Source organism: Elgaria multicarinata, chromosome 1 (genome assembly GCF_023053635.1).
Source record: "Elgaria multicarinata webbii isolate HBS135686 ecotype San Diego chromosome 1, rElgMul1.1.pri, whole genome shotgun sequence".
NCBI lineage: Eukaryota > Metazoa > Chordata > Lepidosauria > Squamata > Anguidae > Elgaria > Elgaria multicarinata.
In genome coordinates this window covers 122,665,931-122,687,512 of record NC_086171.1, presented here as the reverse complement: position 1 = coordinate 122,687,512, position 21,582 = coordinate 122,665,931, and the positions used below count along the sequence as shown (strand labels likewise).

The window sequence follows — 21,582 nt, the reverse complement described above, 5'->3', positions numbered from 1 at the left end:
ACGGAGCGGAGCACACCCCTATTTAGTTTTAGCTGGATTATGCCTATGAGTTCTGAATCATGGCAGAGGAGTGACATCATTTTTTACTCACTTTCATTTTGATTATTGTGCAACATTTATTCAAAGAATGTAAAATCTGTTTTGGAGAACTGAGATCTTCAATCTTGCTACTTCTAGGCTTCGTTAATTAAAACTGTAAGTAGGTCTATGTTGCATGTAGTCTAAATGTGTACTCAACCTGACAGTGACCAAGCAGCCAGTTTCATTAAATGAGGGAAGAGTTCTGGGCTAAATATTTGGACTGGCATTTGATGTCCAGGGTTATTTCAGTGAATGTATATAATTTGTCTTAACACACTACCTGTCATGACCCTTCAAGAAATCACAAGATATCAATTTGAAAACAGGGGAAGTGATAGAACATCCTGTGGGTCCAATGGGCCTGGAAAGTAGAGTGAGTCCAGATTAAGGCCTTTACTAAACATAACTCATCAAGGCCTGTTATGATATTTACATTGCACTGGCCAACTCACACTGGGGAGTAGTATGCAAAACTAAGATACATGCTGTCTAAGAGACAAGCAATGTAAAGAGTGATATTGTAAAACTAGCTCAGATTTTTCTGTGTTCCACAAAGGTTTGGTCTGAACAAATAAAAATTGTTTTATTTAACTACATAGTTTTATTTAATAAAAGAGGTTTAAATGCTTTACTATATTGTGGCTGCTGTTCCTTCCTCTTATTGATTTGTGTGAGTTATTGTACCTGTTATTTTAATTGTGCACTCATATTGAAGGGTGGTTTATAAATACATTGAGTAAATAAATGTTGGTTGTCCATAGAAATATGATGCAATATCGCTGCATCATGTGTGAAAGTCCACTGAAAAATTTCCATTCAGATGGTTGGTCCTATGAGGTAAATTAAGCTAAAAGAGTGATTGGCCCAAGGTCATCTAATGACCCAGTTTGCACATCATGGCAGCAAATTGTAGGCTATTTAACCAACGATTCACAGGGATGTGCACCATGTATAAGCTGCTTCTGGTTTCTGTAAGTTAGCATGGCATTTGAACCTGAACCGCTGGGTTGTTTATGGGCTAAACAACCCAGCAGTTAACCAATAGTTTGTTGTTGTGTTAACCACTGTGTTGTATAGCCCTTAAATGACTCAGTGGTCTGGGTTTACACATCATGCTCACAACCTTTGATTGCCCCAATTGGAGGTTGTTTACAGAAACAAGCTGCACCTGATCTGCAGACTGGCAAATCATGTGTTAATGTGTATATATAAAATGAATATAGTTCTTTAAAGTAATTCCTAAGTGCTGAAAGGACTTGTAAGTGGTGTAGAGAAACATCATGGCTTAAGTCATTGAGCCAGTTAATTAAACCACAATTTGCCACCATGGCATGTGACTGGCCAAATGACTGTAATTCTTGAATGGAATTTGATTGCAGGGTTCTCAAGCCATTACATTTCTCCATGCCACTTTCAGCATTTTAGGTATCGTTTAAAAGAATTATAATCATTTTATACCTACAGATTTAGTGATTTAAGTTGTCATAACTAAATTTATATAGTTAATTAGAGGAACAATTGTTACCTTAAGCCTTGTGGGATTTTTAGCTTTATAATCTAAGTCATCAAAGTCTCATTTGCCCAATTCTGCCTGGAAGATCTCTTGGAAGTTGATATTGCCTGTTACTGAACATTTCAGTTGTTAAAATGTAATGTAAAACAGCTGAACATTTAATCAGCTGTTAAAATGTAGTTATTCTGGAAAATGCTTTGTGAAGAGTAAATGTTTTGGAGTCCTTTTGAACTTTAGTGCCATAGGAGGCACTTTTCTGTGGGTTCATCCCACTGTTGTCCTGTAAAGTTTAAAAGGATTGCAACCACATGAGAAAGGCCAATCAAGTTTGAATGTTATAGGAGCCTGTTGGATGAAGTTATAGGAAAGCAACTCCTGCAATGCTCTTGCATTGTTTACAACAGGAGTAGGCAATGTGGTGCTGTGAGTGCAAGTTGTCCACCCATGCTCTAGAGTGTCAAATAGAAATTTTTCCTTTGCAATTGACCATACGCAAATCAAGTAATTTTCATTGGAAGAATTTCTGGAAAACCCACATCACTATTGCAGATTCCACCTCTGCCTTGTACTCATTCTTTTGGCCAGGTTACTTGTCCTTTGCCACCCCTTCCATGGGAGCTATTTTGTAGTGGTTCCCAGGACACTTTATCAAATTGCTGAATGTGCTCATGGCCTAAAAAGATTGCCTAACCCTGGTTTGCAAGGGCTTTACGAGTGTTAAGTTGGGGAAATGATTGGAATTCATATCTCCCCTTCCTTTTAAATTTGATAGGTTTTTAGCTTGTCTTCTGATACTTAGCTAGTTAAAATTCTACATGGATACTTTACTGCTGACAAGTGTTAACATTTGGGTAATCTGTGCAATATTGTAGGCCTGAGATCTGTATTTCAATTCTGTTTTTACAATGAAATTTGGAACTCAGAACCTTTGGAAAAGGATGGGATACACATGTTAAAAAGTCTTGAATTTGAGTTCTCAATGTTGAGATACGTGGCATTAAATTGTAGGCATAAAGATAAAACAGCCTTATTTTTAAATAATTTAGCTTGAAGGCTCAAGTAGATCTCTTTCAACTGGCGAAAGACAATTCATTATCAACAGTGGAATTTGTCTCCTCTCTACAGCCTAACCACAAATGTAGGCAGCTATACCCTAAGGTTGCTGTTTCATAAGGAGATGATTCAAAGCAGAAAATTGGAGGTCTCAGCTCCTCCCTACTTTTTGTTTCCCTGCTTGAAATTGCTTTTCTCTAGTAGCTTTTCATTCTTAGGTTTCAAATGTGTATTTGAAACTCTATAGGAAGAGAAGCCATGCAGGACCAGTTAAGGGGAAAAGTTTGATAGCCCATGTTTCACATTTTAATTTTTTTAGTGCCATTAGGCTGCAGTTACGCACATTTCTATGTAATGTATAGTTAGGACTTAAGAGGCGAGAAATCACTTTGAAACTGTTTATATATTGAACAGCTTCTCTGATTGTAGTCAACTCATAAAAGTGAGTTTATTTTATTTACTTTATTTATTACATTTTTATACTGCCCAATAGCCGATGCTATTTTCAAAAAACAAAAAAGTTATCATTCAAGAAACCCAGAATCAGAGTCAATGGGTTTAGAATCAGATGGAGATTATTTTACATTTGTAAGGTATACCATGCCAGGTATTATAATTTTACCAATACAGAAACTGAAATGGGAAGATTTCTTGTTCACGTGAATCTGGGATTTTTGCTGATTTTGCAGTTAGTGTGCTGACTTCCCTAATACATTAGATGCCTCCTTAGTAGAGGCTGCTGGCTATGAGGTTTGGTCGCAATCCTGCAAACCTCCATCCATGGTATTTATTTAAAACGTTTGTATCCCGCCCTATATCATTAAGATAGCAGGGCAGCTTACAGATAAAAGCATACAGTATAAAACAATAAATATGCACAGTTAAAAACAAATTAAACCATGAACCAAGTTAAAACAATATATAATTTAAAAACAGTTAAAACCATGTGCCATCTTAACTGTCTCCTGTTTTTTGGTTCACCTGGTTTTTTTTTGTTCCTCTGGAGTAAATGCACAGGGGTTTGATGGTGGATTGGATGTCTCCTGACTAGGAGATGGTGTGGGTGGAACTTGGTCCTGATCCTTCAAACCCACAAGGTTTTCTGGCCACTCAGGGTTTTCCCTCCTTGGTGAGTGATGCCACAGAGTTTTGATGGTGGATTGGGGGCCTCCTGACTGGGGGAAGCTATGAAAGAACTTTTGTCCCAATCCTGCAAACTTCCAGTGCTTCAGAGGTGAAACAGTGCTACTGCTTGTGTGGGAGGACTCACAGGACGGTGTGTGTGTGTGTTGAGTCAGACTACACACAGTAGCTTAATAAGTCTGCTTGTGTAGCTGGGGATCATGGGCTATTTAAAAAACAAACTACTGTGAGTAGCTTATTAACCCATCATGGGCTATCATGATGTCTGAATGCAGAAATTAATCAGTTTTTATGTGTTTTATATCCACTGTTGTTCCCAGCCTCGATCCAAGTGGAGAGGCGGGTAATAAATAAAAAATTATTATTATTATTATTATTATTATTATTATTATTATTATGCAGCCGGAGTCTTGTATCTCTAGACCGGATGAAATTTTGGTTCATGTAGCAGGGCTTCACCAATACACAGTTAAACATATTTGCATGTAAAGTGTAGTTTGGCTTGAAATATCAACTAGTAATTTGTGAACTAATTCCATCATGCTGGACCTATTACTATGTTACTATTCCAGTTACTATTTGTTCATATATTTTGTTCATATATCATGGGTATTACACATGTAGATTTGAAAATATCAGCCATCCTCTAAAAATAAAGGATTATGCACAGTTTCTGAAAATTATTACTGCGAAAACAGTAAAAAGGGCTGACCTTGCTATTAGGCAGGGTGGGACATCCTCAACCAGCAAATGATAGAATACCATTATGTGATTTCAAGTCTTCAATTGTTTAGCTTATTTTTTATCAGCTTTGGTTTTTTTTTACTTCAGGCACCAAAATATCCTGGGCCACCTTTGGCAGTGAGATAATACTTTAAAAGGTTCACAAGGCAAAGTCCACTTCTTTATTAACATTCTGTAATCCAATAATCCTTGCTTTGTGTGGTCTGTGCTTAGGTGGGCTGTCAGAAAATAGCTTCTTCATTTATTCAGTTGCTTAGGCCGAAAATGGAAAAGCATACAGGAAAAATGGCTAAAAATAAAGTGTGTGAAAGGTTTAAGTAATTTTGGAAGATAATTACGTTTGTATCTTGTATCCTGAAAAGATGCATCCTGCAATCTTATCAAAACTAGAACAGATTCTGCAAATAAAATCCTGTAGATTTTGGATTTGAATTAGCGTGGCTGTACATTAATTGCACATTGTTGTCTAAATATTTAGGCTTTTTCTACATTATGAATGTGAAATGGGATAGTTCAAGGAATCGTGATTAATTGGGCTTGAGATACTGAAATTAACACTGAATTGTCAGTCTACGAATATTTATGGTCATCGTGGTTTAACATTGTCCTGAATATTTGAGATAATCACTTAAAAATAAAATGGTTTATCATACCGATAAGAGTCATAGAATAAACAATGTTTATAGCCTGATGGTGTGTTAAAAATGTAAAAATAACTGGGGATTTATCATAAGAGATGGATTTGTTTATTTCAAAGACTCTTAACTTGCCTTTCAGGGCACACTGCCCTCGCAAGGCAGCATACAATATTGCAAAGACGTTAATATAACAATCGCAGGAATAGCAGCTGTTTTTTAAGCACCAAATGCAGACTGGAATAAATTTCTCCAGGGTTGTTTTTTAAAAAGCCAGCAGTGAGGAGGCCATCCATATCTCCCTAGGGGCAGAGTTCCAAAGGTGTGTGGCCACCACTCAAAAAGCTCTCAGAAAGTACCTGCCAGCCTTGATGGCTCTTGCTGATGAACCAGAATTGAGCATCTGATGCTGTCTTAATGCTTGGCCAAGCTCATCCAGGAGTAGATGGTCCTTCAGACAGGGCTGGCGCTGCCATTAGGCCAACTAGGCAGCCACCTAGAGCGCAGACCTCAGAGGGGAGCAGTGCTGCCCTTTAAGGATCACAGTTTCATACAAATTAGCTGTTTTAAGAAAAAAACATAATAAAAGGAAAATATAATAGTTCAGAAACTCTTCTTGAACAGCTGAATTGAAGTTGGCAATTTTGGGGGGGAGGTGCAAGTAGCTCGCCTTGCCTAGAGCACAAGATAGTCTGGCACCGGCCGTGCCTTCAGATAATGTGGTCCCAAACCATTTAGGGCTTTAAACAGTCTCCTTCATTTCTTTTTATTTTCTCCCTCTTCCCTCCCCATCCACTTTTCCTTGTGTGTCATGTCTTTTTTTAGAATGTAAGCCTGAGGGTAGGGACTGTCTTCTTTATTGATACATTGTAAGCCTCTCCGAGAGCCTTTTGGCTGAGGTGCGGGATAAAAATATTATAAATAAATAAATAAATAAATAAATAAAGACCAAAACCAGCACCATGAATTTGGCCCAGTCACTGACAGGTAGTCAATATAAGTGATACAGAATAGATCCAAGTGCCTAGCACTCACAAACATTTTAGTGGTTACATTTTCTGTCAATTGCAGTTTCTGAATCATTTTCAAGGACAGCTGCACAGAGCGCATTACAGTAACCAGGGAATGTCGCACTGTGGCTAGGTCAGCTTCCGAACCAGACTTTGTCGATTACCCAAATCAAAAAACAACACACACCCCCTACAAACTAGAATATAAAATATTGATGAAAAGAATCTAGGGATCACTTTGGTTCCCCCACCACCACCTTTTGTCATTCCACCATAGGAAGAATGATGAACTTGTTGGTTATGACTGTGGTTGCTAGACTTCTTAACACAAGATATTGGGAGATACTAGATATACCCAACATAAAAGAATGGATGACAAAATTTGGGATTGTGCCATAATAGCTTAAATGTCTTATTACATAGGAATGTGAGAAAAAGGCAAAAGTGGAAAAGTTGTACTGTTAATTGGTCAACATTTATTAGTTTTATATGTGTGAATCCCATGCCATATACTGCATCTAACACTATATACCGCATTTGAAAGCAAAGTCTGCAACTTTGGATTCAAATGTTCTGACTGAAACATCTATTTTTCTACTTTGCCTTATTTTAATATCTTGAATGTGATGATCAATCTAAAAGTAAATGGATGTTCTTTGATTATCTAAGAATAAATTATTATTAAATTATTAAACTAATTATGTAGTTGCATTATTGTTTTGTTATGTATGTATGTTTTTGTTAAGATACATGTGTACTTTGGCATATAAATTTAAAAAACAAATTTTGGCCATAATCCAAACGGGAATTGCCATCCTTTGGCCATGATCCCTTTCAATTGCAGTACTGAAAAAAAATATTCCTGAAGGTAGAGAGACAGTTCATCTGGAATGGAATTCAGTGTGGCACAAAGGGCAGCATTTGGAAAGGAGAATTTGGAGCCCCTTCTCATCAAGTGGAAGTGTTTTCTGCTTGCACATGAAGGTCTTTGGATCCCAATCTAAAAAAATTAAAAGAACTTTGAACTCTATCCAGCTAAATATTAGAACTTTTGCCATTGATTTCTATAGCTGACAGTTAAACATGTACTTAACTCTGCCTTTGAAACCAATGGATCTTGAACATCTGTTTTTACCCTTAAAAATGAAACACATACTTAAGCAATATGGCACTAGAAGCCATATTGCTTTTTTTTTGCAGTTTTATATTGGCCATTCAGCCTAGCAGTGTGTTCAGATTTTGGCAGGCTTTTGGTAAAGTTCGTTAACACTTAAAAGCTTTTAAACTATACTGAAATAAAAGGAATATCAAATAGTATTTGTAATCTAAGCAAGTGTTTCAAATATACGGGTAAAATTTAGTGTCTATAGTGAGTGCAGTACAGTGGTAGAGTCAATTGAAAGACTGCTCACTCCTCTCATATCCCCATGCAGTCCTTCCACTCTGCTTGGTGTACATTAATGCAATGTCTGGGTAACTTGTATCAGAGAGGGATACAGGGAGGGAGGATAGAATTGGGGATATGGGAGGCAGGCACAGACCTCCCATTCATCTAACATATCATTTTGCTTCCTGTGCCTGCTTAAGCAGGGAAAGCAAGACTCTGTTGAGACCTTGGGAATCTTCCATGCATAATTGACTGGATTATGCCCTATATTTGCAGCTTGGAAGTAACGCTACAGAAATGGGACATTATTATTATGATTATCATCATCAACAAAGTATTTTTATCCTGCTCCTCAGCCAAAAAGGATCTCGGAGCAGCTTACATGTAATTAGTCCCTACCCCCACATTTGCCATCTAAAATGACACAGCACACAAGAAAAAGGGATGGAAAGGAAAGAGGAAAAATAGTCTTACATCATGGTGTATAACATATGACAATTGGTGCTGAGCTACTACCACACAGTGCTCATAATACTGATTCTACTATAAAAATGTGTCTAATATGCAACTCCTAAGGTTTAGGAGTCAAAGTGAACAACTAATTTTAGTTTGCTATGAATTAATATAAGCTACCCAACTACTTTAATTCCTTAAGCAAGTTCTGTACTTTAAACCTTGAAAAGGGGGGCTTTGTTTTCTTTTTCATTAGAATTCTTGTCATGCATGGTATATTGAACTACATACCAGGTAAACGAACCTCCAGTAATGACTCCTTAGTAGTAATAGTATTTTTAACCAGACTTTAAAAAGCAACAACAGCAATTAAATGGTGGATTATATTGCTTAGCTTGCACAAATGCATGTTGGTTAGATGAGACTAGAATTTCAAGGCTTATAAAATGCAAGAAGCTGAAGGAATGAGGCATAGAGCATATTGAAATAGATTGATGAAAAGCTGCTTTGTGGCAATGTTTTTTTTTCAAAGATGTTTTTCCTCCCAGCTGAGAATTACTCCATAAATTTAAATGTGAATATGAAAGAACTGGCTTGCTGATTTTTGCAAGTTGCCTTGCTTGGAATGCTAACTTTCTAGCGGAAAACTAAGAACTACTTTTACAAGTGTTAAAGATACCTATGCGCAATTTTAGAGTATCACTTGTTGCTGCACCTTTAAAAATTTTTTAAGTTATAGTCATAATATTTTGGCTGAAGTACGGAAACACTTGTTGATCCAGTGCAGTCAGATCATCACTGATTTCTATATTTGAAAATTGCTTCTGACAACTGAATTCATGAATGTGTACTCACAAATCTGTAGGATTGACATATTGAACTTTACAAATCTGTCAGCCTATGTAGATGTTCCCACGTGAATAGTGCGGTATGATGATTTTTTTATATCAGTAAAAGAAATAAGCATGGCAGTTCCAAGCAGCTTCAGCAGATTTGTGAAGCACATTTTGAGTCTCATTGGGTGTTCTTGATGGGAGTTGCAGTACAGTGCCATCTGGAGGGCACCTGGTTGGGGAAGGCTGATCTAAAGGCATCTGTTTGGCTACTGCTGAAAGGAAATTGCTGGACTAGGTCATCCTTTGATCCAGTTCTTAAAGCAGTTTCATGATTGGATGATTTCTCATGAGGTATAGCTTCATTGGCTAATTACTTTTGTGCAGGGCACACTGAAATCTATAAGTAACTGAATAAATAAATAAGTTGAAGTTATCAAACCTTTAACATGTTCAGGCATCTAAACAAATCTGTAGTAAGTTTACAAGTTAAACAAAGTACGTGATTTCCCTTCTGAAATGTAATTGCAAATAAAGATATAAACTTGAAAAGGTCCATTAAGAATTTAAATGCACCAGAAAGCACCACTTATAGAAATAAAACGTCTGTTTCAAATGGCTACTACATTTAAGTGTATTATGAAATGATTCTCATTTTATAGTACTTCCTCTGCCAGCAAATGCTGGAAAGCAAAGTAAACAATTGATGAATTGATGTCTTGCATTCTTGTGTACTCTGGAGAGGTAGAATACTTGCAAAATTGTTCCCTCACTACTTAAGTAAAATATGTTCCAGTAATTGACAATTCAAGTAAATAAAGGGATTACAGAAACAAAGAGCAGTAAAAATTTCATGCTAGATCAGCTGAGCTTCCTGACTATTTCTTTCTGACAATAGGGCACTTACTGCGTAAGACTTTGGCTGTTTGGATGTTCCGGTAACATTACTACAAGGCAGCTTTCAGTTGTGTTTTTTTACAGTTAGTGAGAAAATTCTTTCCTTTTGTCCTAACTCACTATCTGTATTTTTGTAAATAAAAAAAAGCCCTGTTTTTCTGGTAAAGTTTGTTTGCCTGGTGTTCAGTAATACTTTTTATATGCATGAGAGGGATTTTAATGCAAAAGAAAATAAAGTCCTCTTTTTAAGGTTTAAAGTACAGAACTTCCTTAAGGAATCAAAGTGGTTGGGTAGCTTATATTAATTCATAGCAAACTATAACATGGGTATTGAATAAAACCCGAGAGTTCACTTAAAATGTTTTCAAATTTCAAAACAATATGGGCAACATCCAGCCAGATGCTTACACCACTGCCAATACTTTTGTGCCCTGCCAATTCCATTGCACAAGTGGCCCCCACCACTTCACAAATGGCAATTTTGTGCTTCTGGGGCAAACCTGACATGAGCAGAAACACTTGTTTCTAGAAGGGAAGCTTGCATAAGGGAGTTCCGCCAACATGTTCCGATCCAGATGTGTGTCTTTCCACTCATTTCGGGGCTTCCTCTTGGAAACGCTGAACCTCCATTGCATAGGCGGTGGATCCCACTTGCACAGCAGAATCAGTGGGATCTACCACTAGTGAAAGGGAATCTGCAGGTGCAGGAGCGTCCTGTTGGATACTAATCTATGAAACCTATTTCACTGAATCTTTGGAAATATAGCAAAATTCCTGTTAAAGAAGAATTTACAACATACCTGAATTGAATAATCTAATACTGGCATTGTTCTATTTTAGTAGCATTTATTCAAATTTCTAGCGTTCTAATTTGCAATCTAGGTATATTAACAAGTGGTCCCTGCAGCAAAACGTTGCAATGTGAAGTGTTCCTGTTCTGGGTGCCAGCTCACCATGCCCTCTTTCAGGATACTCAATTTCACTTCTCCTTCCCCTTGGTTTTTCATCCCCCAGCTGACCCCAGGATACTCAGTCTTCATTTGGCAGATTTGGAGGTTTTTACCCCCATTAGAGTTTCTTCCTAAAAAAATGTTTTTGTTCTTCTGCCAACCATGGAATTCACCTAAAGCTGCATCACCGCCTTGTGCATGGACGGTTATGGCTATGTAAGGATCCACACTCAACTCTGAACTTTGGGAACAAAAGGAACAAACAGGGCTTCACCATATAAGATTGCAGTGTATCCCTTGCTGTGTTACCTGAGCCTGTAGCCAGGGGGTTGGAAAAAAAAACAAAAATTAATGTCAAAGACTATCTGTGCTCTAACTTGGGCCTTACTTCATTTGTCATTTCTCGGTTTTGAACATTTAAATGTTCTAGTGAATCTTCATGCAAGTCAGTGTTGCTCTACTGGGCACAGTAGCATTTAGTGTGAAATACAGTACAAGACTGTCATAAGCCACTTTCTCCCAGCCCCTTCTAACTTGCAGTATAGAGACGATTAACAGCATTTGCTTTGAAATTTGCTTAAGGTTACGTATTATTATTATTATTATTATTAATAATAATAATAATAATAATAATTAATAATAGAACTGCATTAGAAGGAGCAGGAAAATTCTTTTGTTGCTTCCTTTGGTTTTGCAGGGGGTGGACATATTAATGCCCAATCCCAGCTGCATGAAAGTCTTGGATTTCTCCATTGGTTTCTGTGGTCAGCTCTTGTTCCATCCCTGGACTTCTCAGCGTGAAATAGGAAATTACTAACAATGAGATGTTTTTCTCTTACCTTTTCGATATTTGTTCATGTCTTCTTCCAACTTCCTTTTCCTGCCACTCCATTCCATTGCCTCCCATGCACAGCTTTCTGGACTTTCCTCCTTTAATAGTCAATCAGAATTCCATGTCCGCTAAGTATGCTCAGTCATCATTGGGCTTTTTTGTGGAGATGGTCCTGCCATCATGTTTTTTCCTAATGATTTTTGTATTTCTGCAAACATCAGAGTTCCCTAGAGTCTACTGTATCTCTTGTGTGAGTCTGTTGCTGTTTTGGCTACATAAGCACAGGCAGTCTCCCCTGAAGACCAGAAATAGAATACAAGATGATATGCTTTTGAAGTAATTACACTGACTTTGGTGTGTTGTTTTTTCTTTGTAATCAGCTGCTTAAAACAAATGCGTGGTAGAACTTCTTAGATCTGACTATTGCATCACAGCTGTGGTGGGGGAAGAAGGATTAACTGTATGACTTTAAATGTGCATACATTTCTTTGTATGTTTTGCATGTTTGCAAAACATGCAAATGTCCACATGTTTTGCAGCAGGCACTGCCTTAGAAGAGGCTTTCCCTCTTCTGTCAGAGAAGGGAGAGTGCCACTTGTAGCATAGAACCTCCCACCCATAATTTTTATTAACACTCTTTGATTTTTTAAAATTATATAAGACATAATCCAACCAAATGACTAAACATTAATTGTTGGCCTACGATTGGTGTTGCTCTCCCTTCTTTTCCTGCTATAGCTGATTCTCTCTATTTCAACCAGGCAGGGATGGGAAGAGCATGAAGAAGTATATTGGCCATGCTAATAATAAATGAAATACTTTGAGCTTTTCTACATGAGACTGTTAATCTGCTGTATTGGTTTTGGTTAGGGTTGATTTGATTTAAATCATTATTTAAACTGCTCCTTTGAATGACTTAATATTAATTATTCAACTCACAGGATAATCACCAGTGAGAAAGAGTCTATTTAATCATTATTTTTAGTAGTACTTTATTGTTTAATATAACATAACCTGAATACTTTTTTTAGATGTAGGTTTCATTAGAAGGTAGGTACACACTAAGCAATTATTCTGAATTGTTTTCATGTTAATTTTTGTAAAAAAAATGGGATGATAATTGCATCAACTGTTCAATTAATCGTAATATTTTTGTCATGATGTGTCAGAATTATCACCACCCAAAAGGCTTTTGAATTGTATTAATAATTACTCTTCTAGTTAGTTGTCTTCAGTAAACAACATAAACAGAATATGCATATGGATCTGAATGGTTAATTATTTTAGTTTTTAGAAAAATGTAAAGTTCCTTAAAAATATAGAGAATTTCAACCAATAGCGGGTACAGAAATAAAATATTCCCAGTTGGGGTCTCTCTTATGGCCTGCTGCTGCTATGCTAGGTATTTCCCTTCTATAGTGGAGGATGCATGCAGCAGAAGTTCCCTCAGGAGTCAGGACTGCATGAATATGTTCATTTTTGTTTCACTTTCTATTCCCCCTCACCTATCCCTTTCATTTATATCCAGACTTGTCCTTATTAAGATCTACTCCATCTCCACAAATTCTCTATTCATTGACCTTCTCTATCTTTGCACTTAGAGAGGGGCAAGGCTGAGATACAGAGAGTGAACATGGGCATGCACTTCTGTACACCACCCGCAGTGCAGAATAGGACTGATTAGATTACCTCCTATTTCTATAAACTTCTGTTAACATATTCATAGAATATAATTAGAAGTTTTATAATTAGTATTCATGATATCTTTGATCTAGGCTCTTTTTTGCAAATTGTTTTAAGAAAATTTTGAAATCTGATTTAAATTTTTTAAAATCCATTTTTTTAAAATTCAAATCATTGATTTTTATCAACCCTATTTTTGGTTTTGTCACAGAATTGGACACTACACAAATAATGTTTCGTTTCCTACTTTTCTGCTACATGACCTCTAGGTGGCAATGTAGTATATAGTGGAATAGTGCAAATAAGTTTTTAAAAAGCGGTTTCTTTTACTTTCTCAATTAAATGCCTCGTTTTCCCTGTTTGGGGAAAAACAACTTGGTGAAAGTGCTCATTAGCCCCAGAATCAAAAGATTCAGGATTATTACATCTTTTAAAGAGCCTATAAACAACTCTGACAACAAGTGCCTCATACAGAAAGCCCTTTGTGTCTGTAGCAGGGTATAGCATTGGCTAGTCCATGGCTTGTGTGGGTTGTCTTAGATTTGTGACTATGCTATGGCAGAACTTTTTCTCTCTCCTTCCACCTCCCAAGTTTTGGACAATCAAAGAAGTGATCAGATATATCCAAAAATCTTTAAATGTTGAAGGTATCTTAAGATAAATGAAAATGTTATGTAGAAAGAATAACAAATTTTATTTTAGGGGGGGAAATATAGAAGTCTCATGATTTCAGAAACCCTGTAGTCATGTCTTCTGTGCTCTAGATGTGCTACTCTAGCTTTATGAGATCTTCCCCTTCGGTCTTAGCCTCTTGTCTCTGTGTATTAACTGAGTTGGATCAGTATATGTTAGTACTTGTTGAGGGTTTTGGGCATAGTTCTTTGCCAGCCTTACTTTCTGAGGGTCATTGCAAATATTTAGCAGAATCAGTTGAAGCTTTTTCTGGACTGTTCCATATCAAGTGGGGGGAGGGTCATGTTTTTGCCCTTCCCCATATAAATTTTCCCTATACACACAAAAATAGCATGTTAAAGAAATATATTCAGCCCAGCCTTTTCCATGATATAATAACTTGCTATGTGCTGGAAAACTATCTTTCAGCCTTTATAAACTTTGAGTAAACAAAACAGTTAATGTACTTTCCTCCTCTAAGTAACCATACAGGAACAGTGTAGGTGGCTTTAGACTAGCAATGTATGTTATAAGTTCATGTTCCCTGATCTTCAAGAGAATATTCAGTAGTGTGTATGTATGCTGTCATTATGGAAATAGTGTGTGATGAGTTAAAACTTGGATTTTTTCCAGTAGTGGCAGATCAGTGTCAGACAGCAGCAACACAATTCATCAATTTTGCTTAGTCTGCGATGCTCATTGGGGAGTTTCATAATACAAACATAGAACCATCCTAAATGTTTTTTTATGCAATTTCTATTTCAAGTAAAAGTGGTCTACTTTGAGTTTTGTTTGCTCCGGTGCTGATATTTCAGTTATATTGAAATATTAATTTTCTAATATTTCCAAGAACCCAGTTTCAGCTGTCTGTTTCTGATTCCTTTTTAATAATTACTTATAATTTCTGAATTCGAACTTCTTCATGTCTAGCTTTGTGAATAAGGGGTGACATGATAGTTAAGGTGCTGAGACTTGGAATATACTAAAATTGGCAATTTTGTAGTAACTCCGAGCTTTGAATTAAACGTGGAATGGTCACGTACAATTCTCAAACACAACAACCCAGAGGCTAGATGACTGGATGTTGAAAAATATTGACGAATGTCACAGATATGCTAAAGCATCTAGAATGCAAATTCTGTGGGGAATGATTTAAGGTGTGCTGAGCCTATGGTAATTAAGACTCAAGTGGAGATGAGTGCAATTTCAAGGAAATTAGGGATGGTGCATTCTAAAAAGTAGGTGAACTGAAATTCATAGGTTCAACATAAAAACAATTCTTAACTTTTAAGGCGAAATGTCCAACTGACCAGAAGCTTCAGAACTGAACTATATTTATTTATTTATTTATTTTTATTACATTTATATACCGCCCCACAGCCGGAGCTCTCTGGGCGGTTTACCGTGAAAGGTTTTATTTAACTTGATTGCTAGCTCACTGATCACAGAATGCTTTCTGAGTTGCTGGAGTACAGGAAGGAAGGGAGTGTTCCTATACTATGCTTTTCATTAGGATTGAGTAAAATCCAGTGGGGATGTTCCACAGATTATCCAGGACCCCACATTTGGGAGGGGGACATATATCTATGAAATACTGGGGCCCCAACTGGAGTGAACTTGGCCAAAGGACTTTAACACTGCTGTGTGTTGATATGTTATCTGCATATGCTATGATTCTGTGGAGAAGGGCGGACCCTCCCTTTCACCTGGAGAGGTTAGGAGGGATCTAAACTGTTCCTGCTGTGGTCTACACAGGGGCCCTTGGTGCCGCTGTGCCAGGTTGATCAGACCCTGCCAGCATTCCCCAACACCTGATGCTAGAGTAAGCCCAGTCAATGCTGTCCAGGCCAGAACTTCCCTGAAAACTTACTTTTTTCCCCTCTGACCTGAGTGTATCTTAGTTCTGGGTCTTTAACTTCAATTCTGTTTTAGATTCTATTACTATCTGAACTATACGTTTTACTGTTGATATATGTAGTTTTTATTAATTTAGGGTGCTTGTCATTGTTATGGGACTTTATTGCATAAGCTGCCTTATGCAATAAGGGTTTTCCTCCTTAAATGGAGCATAGAAATATTTTAAATAGATAATAAGGCATTAGTGCTTTGAAACACGTAGAGGCCTTACATAGTAGGCATTTAGCTGAAGTGGGCAGAAACTGATACAGAATCTGGCTGGAATTCTGCTGGGATGGAATTTATTTTGTTGATATAGTGCAGCCTTCCCTAAGGTGTCCTTTGGCATGCTGGCTGTAGGTGATGGGAGTTGTAGTGCAAAACATCTAGAGGTCACTAGGTTAGTGAAGGCTGGTATAGTATATAAGACTAATGCATTAAACTGATTTACAGATTATTACTATTGTAAGGCATAACAAGGAGGCAAATTAAGGAAAATGAATAATGAGGGCTAAATGGTCTGGGAGTGCCTGATGCTGCAGTATTGTTGAAGTTAAGAATGTTTGGATCTGATTCATTCCTTGAATGGGAGACCACTGGGAGCCTGATATAAGAGTGAGATATAAGAAATATTTTTTAAAAGAGAAAATTAAGCAGATGTATTTCAGATCGCTTTGTAGATGCCACACTTTTCTAGGTAGTTGTGCTTTGCTTTGTGGTTTCCTTCCAGTTACAATTACATATGGAGAATGTTCTCAGCTGTCAAAAAGCTACACATGGATATCCTTCTCATGGAGCTGAAACCAGAAAGATATGTAAAATTAATTTTGAAACTAAACTAAAAATGTAAGAATGTATATCGATCTTCCTTTAGGCAAAAGTGGAGAGCAGTTAATAAAAAATGGCACATTATAAAGACAAATAATGGAATGGATATAACTAATGGAAGATTAATAAATGTGGTGGCTTTTTTTGACTTACTGACATCAGATATGTAACTTATACATCTAATTGGTTTTATAACCAGTTCCTTAAAAATAATTAGAACATACTTTCTCATGGAATATTTGGGTCTCATAAATGGCCTAACAAAAGAAGACCCAGTTGACACAACAGTGCCTTTCTCAACTGTATGTAATGTAATTGAAACTGACTTGGCAGGAAGTTGTATTGAAACTGACAAGCTTGATTATGGAACATTATTTTGTGTTTGGATGGGCAGAATCTATAACCGAGACCATTATTATAAGTGGGAAAGAGATTCCCTTGAGAAAATGTTTTAAATTAGAAAAGACATAAATTATGTCTTTGACACCAAAAATGAATGGATAGATTAAACAGTGGGAAATTTGGGGCTTCTGTGTCTGGAACTGAAAAATAAGTAGTGAATCTTAACAGCTTTTGAAGATGCCATTTAGTGCCATTTGATCATTGTTTTTTGAGGTAAAAGCCTGCTGAAACATTTGTGACATGTTAATGGAAAAAGTCAAACCCTTCTAATACTCTTTAATCTGTTTGTGATAAACATTTTTTTTCTGTCTTCCCCATGGTAAATTTCCACATGGGCAATATTTTATGTAGATGTGTTATATAACATTCCAACTTCAGATGCTGGAAACAAGAGTTATGAGAGCTAAATATCTCTATTTAGAGGTGGATGTTAATATTTTACTATTTTCTTCCCAGACTCTTGCTTTAATCTCTTAAATTGTAAGGTTGTTTTGTGCCTATTATGTTGCTCTTTGTTTTTATTTTCAAGAATCATTCAGGAGTGGCTTCATTTTGTGCTAAATCTAGTTTGTTGAATAAAGGAAGAGGTAAGCTGGCAAGGCAAATTGGAAAGCAATACAACTTTAGTTTTTATGACTTTTTTCCTCTTGGCATTACCTCTTTTACACTTTGCTTTTGCTACCAAAGAAAGTGAATATTTTCCATATGTTCTTTTAAACAAAGGCTGTTGAGTAAGTTTGTAGAAAAACTGTTTTGAACCAGTTTTGTGAAGGTCTTTCTGATCCACTTATCTGTTTTACTAGAATTTTTTAAAATCTTCCTTTGAATACGATGCAATGCTATTTCAAGAGAGCTGAGCACTCTGGGAAAGTGCTACCTAAGGAAAATACCCCCTGCCACGCAGAGGACCCTTGAGTCAAGTGGGATACCAGCAGGAGGTGTGCTTTTGATTCCTGAGCAGCAGCTTTCCTGGGAGTAGCTCTTCAAGGCAGGACTTAAACCATGGGTTCTTCTCCAACTTTGATTTTAAACTGAACTGCAGAAGAATTCTGGAGCTTTTAATGTTCATCTCATTTTTCAGCATTATGGGCTTTAGAATCTGACTTCTGGGTCTTAGCACAGTGAACGTCACTGGCATCTCAATATACAAAAACTTGTATTTTGGGATAGCTACAGTTTCAACATTGGAACTCCTTTTAATCACTGTGTAATGTGGACATTTTGTCAAGCACAGCTAATTAAAACTCCCTCAATATAGTAACATTATAGTCTGTACCTGTCAACATCCCCACTTCTAGACAGCTGCTGTACAGAAATCCTAAAGCTGAATGTTGGTCCTCCCTATATATCTTACTTTCATGTTATTCCATGTTTGACATCTCATAGTCTCAGAAGCCTACAGTTGATAAAGTACTGCTACAAGGTTTTGCATGACTGACAGGACAGAAGTTGCATACTCTGTCCCATTTTTTCTTATTAGAGATTTGTTTTATTTTAAATGAATTTGTATCATTTTATAGGTGTGTAAAGGCTTAAAGAGCCTGCCAAACTTTTTCAACTTTTCACCAGAAATTAAACCTGGCTGCTTCATAGTCCAATCTCAAGATCTCTACTTCTCCCTGACTCCTTTGGGACAGCATAAGTGGTATGGGGTGTAATTGTCAGAATTCAGCATTCGTTAAGGTAATAGCCTGAAACACAAGCCCTGAATGTTGAAAGAACATCTATTTTCAAAAAAGATGAAAGGTGTATGTTGGAATAGTGTGAGACATGCATGAAATGAAGTGCTGGTTTGTATATAACTTTAATCTAGGACTGCAGTTTAAAAATATGATTTAAAATTTCACTGATCTAATTATTCTACACCATGTTGTACTGTTGTCCTACCTTCACATCACAAGAATATGAGGGAGTGCACTTCGTGAATTCTGTTAGATCCCTTCGTACCTAACCAAAGCTATTATGATTGGATACTTAAGTATATTGACTGTTCTGGACATGTGCAAATATCTCAGTACTTACATGCTTCCTTTTCTATGGGCTGGGTTAGTAATTGTATTCTTTTTGCCTTCCCCCTTTAACATAATATGATCATCCTTCTAGTGCTTGCCAGATTTAAATTTTGAAGATATGTTTTGTAGAAAACAATAGATGAGCATGTACTTCAGTCTCTGCAGCACTGACAGAAACTTCCAGTACAGCATACCATGTTCTTTCCTGTCTTTTGTGATACACAAATGGGAAAGAGAATTAGGTCATCAGGGTGCTTTGAATATAATGGATCTACATTATGTCAGGATTTGGACTGTCTCACCTTTACGTTCCTGTCATGAAACTCTAACTTCCTTTAATAAAGTTTAGACTAAATTATAAGTCGTGTTGTATATGTAACTGATTAGTAATTTGTGGAACTAAAAGACTAAAACCAATATTTTAAATTTACAGAGTGTTAAAATGTTTTCTGTGTAGTTACACTGCCAATTATTTTAGAAATTCATTAAGGCTGCTGTCCTAAACACACTGACCTGGGAGTAATTCACATAGATTTCAATACAACTGACTTCTGCGTAGGATTTTACCACAAATCTTTTATTCATATATCATCCTGCATGGATATATAATGCTGCCTTATTATATGTCCATATAGTCAGACTGTGGATCCTTCTAGCCCCAATATTGAATGGGTTCACATGACACAACCCACCATGGGCAGTTAGCCATAATGGTTTGTCGTGTTGTCTGAGCTTGGCACGTTTTCTGTAGAGTGGCTTATTTTTTGCAAACAAGCCATGGCTTGTTGTAGGGTTTATCATGCCTATGGTCATTGTGTTGTTTGATCCTGGGATTCCAATTTTATCATGGGTTATGGGGATGGGCTACAGAGCCACTTGGTAGGAGTGACAAAAAAAAGCCCTTGCCGCTTGCTCTTTGCACTCTCACCAGTGACTGTTCTTCTACTGATGCTGAAGCATAACTGCTCTGAAAAGGAACTATGAAAAAGGGGGTGTTAATATTTCTCTTTTCTGGACTAGCTGGAAAGTTGGGGAAGTGTTGAAAAAGTGGAAGACATGAGAAGTGTCAATTCAACACTTAAAAGCAAGAAGATAACTTTGCCAAGGGGGAGATACTGTCCCCAAACTGCTTTTGATGTACTTACTCCTTTGGATCCCCCCCCCTTTTCAGTGCTTCTGAATTGCGCTACTTGGTCTCTCTCTTCTCTTACTATTATTTCTCCCCCAATCCTTTGCAACTGTGTACAAACTTACCTAACCTCTATGCATTTGTGTCCTGTCATTTTCCTTGTATGTTACCTACTTCAGTTCCCTGCTGCCTTTGACAGCTGAAACAAACAAGGAAATCAGCCAGCCAAGACTACACTTATCAGACAGCCATAAGTGTGCACTTGCAAAAGACTGACAGAAGAAGTAAGGGGGGGGAGAATTATGACCTCCATTTGCGCATTTTTGAGACATTGAAAAAAATACCCTGGGGAATGAAAAGGTGTAGCAATTGGAGAGGGGAGGGGGCCAGACAAGGAGACAAGACAGGTTCTGCTGCAAAGGCGCCTGGGATACATGCCAGAGTCGGCTGGAGGACTGAGGGGGAAGGAAGGGGAGAACAAGCTTTGGCAAGCCTGATCATCTGCCAGGGGTACCATGCATTGTTCCATGAACAACGAACCCACCATGGTTTATTTGCAGGGTGGTTTAGCATGACATGTGAACTTGCTCATTGTCTATTCTCTTCAGCAATGGCATTGCCCTTCAGCAATACATTTCAGGGGCACGGGGAAGGGCTGTAGGAAGAACCCAGCACGTACCTGGAATACCATGGGTGGCCCTTTGGATCCAAGCCATCATATTTTATCTCAGAATGGCTACCACTCATTATATTATTACTTCTATCAGAATTCTTCATTAATCCTCACAGCCATATGAGGATGGGAAAGTGACTTGTCTAGTTGAGCTAAGATTTGAACTGATTGATTGTGCTATTCTAGCTTCACATCAACTAAGTTTCTTAGTTGGGTGCTAAATTGAATTTTTTATCCATTTCAAAGATATTGAATATAAATAACTCTATGCATATTTAATTGGGACAGATTAGTTTTTGGAAACTACCTTAAACACAGCAGCTAAAGCAAGATATATCCACTGGTTGTTTCCAGCAGTATATCCAGATAAATTCCCCTTTAGTGATGCTTTTGATTAAATTTATTTATTGCATTAATATCCCGCCTTTTTTCCTCCAAAGAACTCAAGGTGTTGTACACAATCTTCCTTCTCTCCATTTTATCCTCACAACAACAACAACCCTGTGAGGTAGGTTGGGCTGAGAATCTGTGTCTGGTCCAAAGTCACCCAGTAGGTTTCCATGGCTGAGTAGGGACTAGAACCCAGATCTCCTGACTTTCAATCCAACACTAGCCAATACACCATACCATGTTGTATAAATAATTAAGTGCTTAATAATAAATAATTCAGGTGCAATTCAAACAAATTAGATGCATTAAAATCCTATGGAAATAAATAAGTCTAATTGAAGAAATATCTGTCATATTTGTGGAACT

At 37.2% G+C, this 21,582-nt stretch overlaps 1 protein-coding gene across 3 annotated transcripts in view; it reads left to right on the top strand.

Annotated features, from left to right (window-relative positions):
* Window positions 1-21,582, top strand: part of ARHGAP29 (Rho GTPase activating protein 29) — a 73,958-nt gene that overhangs the window by 11,083 nt on the left and 41,293 nt on the right. The gene's annotated exons all lie outside the window — the stretch shown is intronic.